Here is a 6,100-nt window from a genome sequence, read left to right as displayed (position 1 = left end):
CTTTTTGTCATTTGTCACTGTCATGTCCACATGACAGCACAAGTTAAAGAAATGAAAAATTAAAGCAGCAATTGCAGCTTAAAACCAATAACAGGCTTAGTTTATCAGATGTAGCCAAATTACAAAATTACAAAATACAACATTCAAAATACAAAAATTAACACGACAAATAGAAATAAAAATGAAATAAAAGTATAAGGAACCACTACCCCAACATTAATACCACAAAGACTTAAATGCAGTGATTCAAATTTAAATTTAAGATGCTAAATGCTAAAAAAGATATGCTAAATCCATGTTATGTGTGATACAATGAAATGTTATGTTGTTGTTATTTTAGTTGTTTGAATTTGTATATTTGAGCAAAAACTTGAAAAGCATATTAAAATGAATGCAGAAATTGTTTTAGCATTAAGTGAAAATACTTTTCTAGTTCAGTTTCAGGGGCTTTCATTTTGTGCTGCTGTACTGCAACACTGTGCAGCGTGTGTGCTCTTACTGCTCTTATTCAAAAGGACTCAGGTAAACAAAGTTGGAGTTCACCCAAATCCAGACAGCCGGATAAACGGCCTCAGTGAATCTGGTTTTGAAGGTGTAGAGGTGCCTTAATCTGTTAGAAGAGACTCTGTAGAAGGACAAAGTCCCAGCATACCAGTCGAGATACACTCCGACTTTCCTGCAGTCACCCTGGGGAAGAGGGCCGCAGTACTCTTTAGCATTATGCCAGGCATAAAGCCCGTACCTGTGGCCAAAATACCAGGATACGTTATTATGTCCAAGCCTGCTCGCTGGACCCCCTCCTTTCCTGCCAATTCTGTCGTATGCAACAGCTACACCGACCTCATCGCTGTCACCAACACTCCACTCTACCTCCCAGTAATGGCGCCCTTTTAACGCCTCTGTGCACAACACCTGACAGTGTTTATCAAACCTGCATGGATCATCAGGATACTGCTGCCAATCTACACATGTTGCCATTTTGTTTCCCTCAGACAGAATGAGGTAGTTGTTTGCAGTTTTAGGGTTCAGGGTGAGATCATAGGCATCTGATGGAGAGACCAAAGTACAACCTGTTACTTGTCTTCATCATCATAACACCGCACATGACTAGAAGTGAAACAAATGTATAAAAAATGACTTACACCAGAGAAGATCTCTTCTGTTTTTCACAGCCTTCACATCAGAGATGTCAGGTTTTGTGAAGTTATCAGTGACCAGATTGCCTTGCCTGTAATGGTAGATGGTCGCTCCTTTGTATTTCTTGTTTGCCATGGCTGCCACAAGGAAACGGAATCGGCTGTTGTTCCTCAGTGCTTTGGCAAAGGTCTCGGAACGTTTCGGCTTTGTTTATCATTTCCTCTCTAACGTTACTAAGGGGGTACCCCTTGATTTCGATGGTGTTTCCTGATTTAGGTGAACGCAAGTAGTTGTCCAACACATCGAGGTAGGCATCACCGCTTTCCATGAATGTGAAATCAAAGCACAGAGCATCATCTGCGCCTCGAGCAAAAGCCTCTCTTTCCAACTCATTTTCATTTGAGACAATCTTCACCTTGGTCTTGTCAATGATCTTGAGACAGATATTGATGACATTGATTTATTTCTCTTTATTGTCCATCCACTTTTTTAATTTGTCTGTACTGAATGGTGACCTCTCTCTCTCTTCAATATATTTTTTCAGTGAGCTCTCGGGTTCTGCACCTGCACGAATAGCTGGCAGTTTCTTTTTGAGTTTATTTTGGAGTTTTGATCTGTAACGATTACACAGATTTTGGAATTTTTTCATCTTTTCTTGGATTTGAAGAAACTTCTCGATCGCATTGTGTTCCACACATTCGTTGGACTTCATGTCCAATATCCTAAAAATGTTCAGAGCCTTTTGAATGTCATCCAGGAGCCCATCGCTGATCTCTCTCATGAGCTTCACAGCTTCAGGGTCAAGACATATTAACGGCATCAGCCAGACCTTCAATGGAACAGAATTTTTCTCTTCTTTCAGTAGCTTTGGAAGCTGTGCGAAGCTTGTCAGTGCCGCTTCAAATGTTCGAGGATTGCCATCAAGGAGAAAGTCACCATAGAATGTGCAGGAGAATTTCTTGGTAATGGTCTTTTCTGTGTCACACAGCTGGAATCGAGCATTCATTCCACCTTCAAATGAGGGGATCTTCTTTAACACAGCCTGCATGCTAACCTGGATGTCATTAACGCTCTTAGCATCCAACATCTCACTGTCAAATACAAAGAAAGCATTTGCCCCATAAAGGATGCCAGTGACTATGTGCGTTGCCAAGCCCTGCTTGATTACAGATTGTTGTTGCCTATCCTTCTTTCCAAGACGAGTGATCACCAACTGTTTGAAGGTGGTGGTAGCTCTGTAAGTGAGTGTCACTCTGCTCTGATTAAAATATTTCTTCTGATTTTCCAGGTATTTGCCGGATCCTCCAACTTCTACCAGTCCACCTAGGAAACTGGCCTTCAGGGAACCTTCAGCGCTAAGCAGAGAAGACCTGTCCTCTATGGAATCAGATAAGGAAATGTCAACCTTACTGGTGTGCTGCGGGCTTTCCTGAATGTGGTCTTGTAGGGTACTATCTTCCCACAATTTGACACCTACAGGGAAATGAAAACAGTCCGCAATCTGTTAAACCATGAAAGTCAAGATATCCAAACCATTCTGGTTTGCAGCTGTAGGACAAACAATCTGTATTAGTGTAGAGTAAGAAGACATTCAACACCAAATACTGGAAAACTCAATTTACTTGATAGATTTAGAGACAGTTTCAAGGTAAGGCAAGGTAAGGTTTACTCAGACTATATTTTAACTGACTCACTTTTGACTTTAATATATATCTACAAAAGTAATTATACGCCTCCTTGCGTAAATTTCCTCAAAGTAACAGTACTTTTACTTGAGTAAGAATTTACCTGGGATCAGTTTATCTTTGCGGGCATCATACAGCATCCCTAAGGTGAAAGGTCGACCCAGGGCAGCCACTTCTAGATTATCTGACGCCATGTCTCCAACCTAAAATGAACCATCCAAAAACATACAGTAGGTCAAACCTACACCCCAGAGATGTACGTCCATTACACTCTCAAAAGAATCCTTATCTATACACTTACTGAGTGAAGAAATGGCATTCACAGGAGTTCAGATTCAGACGTCTCAGACAGAAGCATACAATGTCAGCAACTGAACCTGACTAATGCTGCACCAATTCCTCCAGATGTCTTGCCCGGCAAGTCGTATATATTCATAGCTATCACATGGTCATAACACATTTCCATACGTTACCCATATAAGGCGAATCTACAGTCTTCACCAATATGTGTAAAGATTCTATTGGTCACTTAACCTGGTCTTAGTCACATGATCTTACTTGACCATTGTGTAACACTAAGGACTTTATGATGTTACGTGTCAATCTGTGTCTTCCTCTTCCCACTCTCTCAACTTGCTGACACAGATACCAGCTTTTGTTTTTTCCCTTATTTCCATCATTAGTTTCTTTTGCAAATAAATACATTCTTTATGCATCCAACTCAGTATCGTGTCTGTCCTTGTGTTGTGGCTTTTGAGCCAGTTGCAAGCATTTCTGCTTTTTACTGGCTACGTGATGAGGTTTCTGTTTCTCTTTCCGGCTATGTGATTAGGTTTTTGTCAAAGATGTGAGAACATTTACTCTGACACATTCTCAGCTACTTGCTAAATATTTTTCCTGTGAGGCCTAACCACACTTTGCAGATTGTGGGTTTTTTTTCAAAATCTGATCTGTGTGACTTCCTGAAAATAAATGCAGGAGTAGGTGATTTAGGTGTTTTACCATACATGTGCTTAGTTTACTGTATAAATGCACTGTTTTATTTCCTCTTTGTAAGATTTATATGCTGGGAACTCCACTGAGCTTTAACAGACTGATTTGTTATTGTAAACAGACAGGTCCATTGTAAATGCTGCAGGTCTCAATCTGTGTGTCAATACTACATCCAAGCAACTCTCATCACGTGCTGTTCCAGAGTCATTACAGGATAAAAGTGTTTACAGTATGCGAACTGTCACATATAGGACAAATTTCACATGTTGCTACTCCTTTTTCATCAAACATGTTATACCAGGATGAAGTATCATGCTTCTCCCATTATTGGGATTTGAATTCTGGTCCAAAGCAGATCTATTTAGCCTTGGGTCTATTCAGCCAGTCAGGTTCTCTTGCACAGCAACTGAAACATATTCCTTGATACTAGCATTAAGTACCAGTGTTAAGTGTTCAAAGCAATTCCATTAGTAAGTGACTATCTGTAGGTTTACCATGAAAACCCAAGAACAAGGCATCGCCATCCTTGAGAGGGTCAGAAGTGACATCAAATGTTCAACAGCTGCTTTATCAGCTTTTCATGCTAGAGCTATTTCCCACAAGCGCCCTCCAACCAGACAAAAAGAGATTCTCCCTCTTTGTGAACACAGACTGTAGATAGAGAAACATGGCTTCAGTAATGTTACATCCACAAGTCACTGAATTGAATTTATAGAGCTGGAGTTGTTCAGGTTTACCATCTTTGTTTACCATGTCACCATCTTTGACACGTATTACAGTCACATTTAAAGGAGCTTGGTCGTACAGAGGCTGATGCATGCCACTCTGCTTATATTGAATGATTACAACAGGCAGAACTGTTTCCAATGCTCATATGGGCACCTTAGTGTTTAATGGTCCCATATTTTAAACGTTTCTTATTTGTTGATCCATAAGAAGATATAGTTGTGGTTTTGAGAACCAAAAACGATCTCAATGTAGTTTTACACCTCCTCTCTCAGGCTTCTCTCTGGAGCTCTATACAACAGGCAATGCACTGCACTACATGATTGCTTCATTTTTTTTGTTTCAATTGGGGAAATCAGTGAACACAACACTAGATATGAATTTCTGAAAGAAAGAAAAGGATCGACTGAATCCCTCCCTTGGTGGTGCATTCATGGATGGGTCAACCTTCTACAGACTAAAATGCCTAACAAGAAGAAAACAGGAAATTATGAAAAGGAAGCAATTATTTCTTTATTCACATTTCTTGGAGTTCAGTGTCTAGCCCAAGAGCGCCTTGGCACATGCACCGGAGGAGCTGGGGATCAAACCACCAACCCTGCAGTCAGTGGACCACCCGCTGTACCACCTGAGCCACAAATCACTGATAATAGTTTCTTGTTGTCTGGCAACAGCAGATGTTAGAAAGCAATTCAATGCACCAAAGAGAATAACAATAACTGTGACAAAAAAATGGGTAAATTGTTATTTACCACAAGGAACAACAAGAATCTCTTGCAGTACGTACAGAAATAGCTGGTTAGCATTATAAGGCCTGTTAGTGGGGTTGTCTCTCTGACACACGGCCAATGCAGAGGTGAGAGAGGACTCACAGCTCCATCTCTATTTGGACCCCACAGCACTTGGTGTAAAACAAGACTGCAATCCAAATAAGATTTGCCGTAAAACAAGGTGTGATGTATGGGTTCAGGATGAGTTTGCTGATGCTTTTCCTCACCCAAGCCCTTAAAAGTGAAGGAAACGACTCCTCCAAAGAGGTTTTGCTTCATAAATCATTGTTTGTTTGAAACTTTTATGTATGAAACTTGACCCAGCCAATGGATAAGTGCAATGGAATAACTCATTCCCTGATTTGTGCCAAGCAAAAAGGACTCCAACTTTGCCTAAAGGTCTCCTCAATCGAGAAGCAGTAAATAAAAGGGTAAAAAAAACAATCTTCTTGACAAGAAAGGAGGAAAAAGGTGAAGAAGCAAAGTGAACAAAGACAGTAAACAAAATAATAAACAACCAAATAGCTGCTATCGCTAGTCGCTGAATGTGATTTTTAGCCTACAAATTACTTTAAATGTCCTAAAGCCGCAGAGAGAGCCGTGATTCAGCGCTGGCAGGGAACACTATCCATCATGCCACAGGAGGCAGTGGCGCAGCAGCAGTGGAGCAGGGAATAAGAAAAAAGCTGTCTCAAGCTGTGAGAAAGGAGTCCACACAATAAGATGAGATGCCAGGCAGGACTCTGGAGGATTGCTCCTCCTTGACTCTGATAAGAAATCTTTTGTATG

General features: G+C 40.7%; 1 pseudogene; it reads right to left on the bottom strand.

Moving 5' to 3' along the window:
- Nucleotides 1–246: 246 nt before the first annotated feature.
- On the bottom strand, nt 247–3,029 carry LOC130162664 (stonustoxin subunit beta-like; annotated as a pseudogene).
- Nucleotides 3,030–6,100: the final 3,071 nt, after the last annotated feature.

The sequence above is a fragment of the Seriola aureovittata genome, chromosome 21 (assembly GCF_021018895.1).
Source record: "Seriola aureovittata isolate HTS-2021-v1 ecotype China chromosome 21, ASM2101889v1, whole genome shotgun sequence".
NCBI classification, from domain to species: domain Eukaryota; kingdom Metazoa; phylum Chordata; class Actinopteri; order Carangiformes; family Carangidae; genus Seriola; species Seriola aureovittata.
The sequence above is the reverse complement of the archived record's forward strand: the minus strand, read 5'-3'. Positions and strand labels throughout refer to the sequence as shown.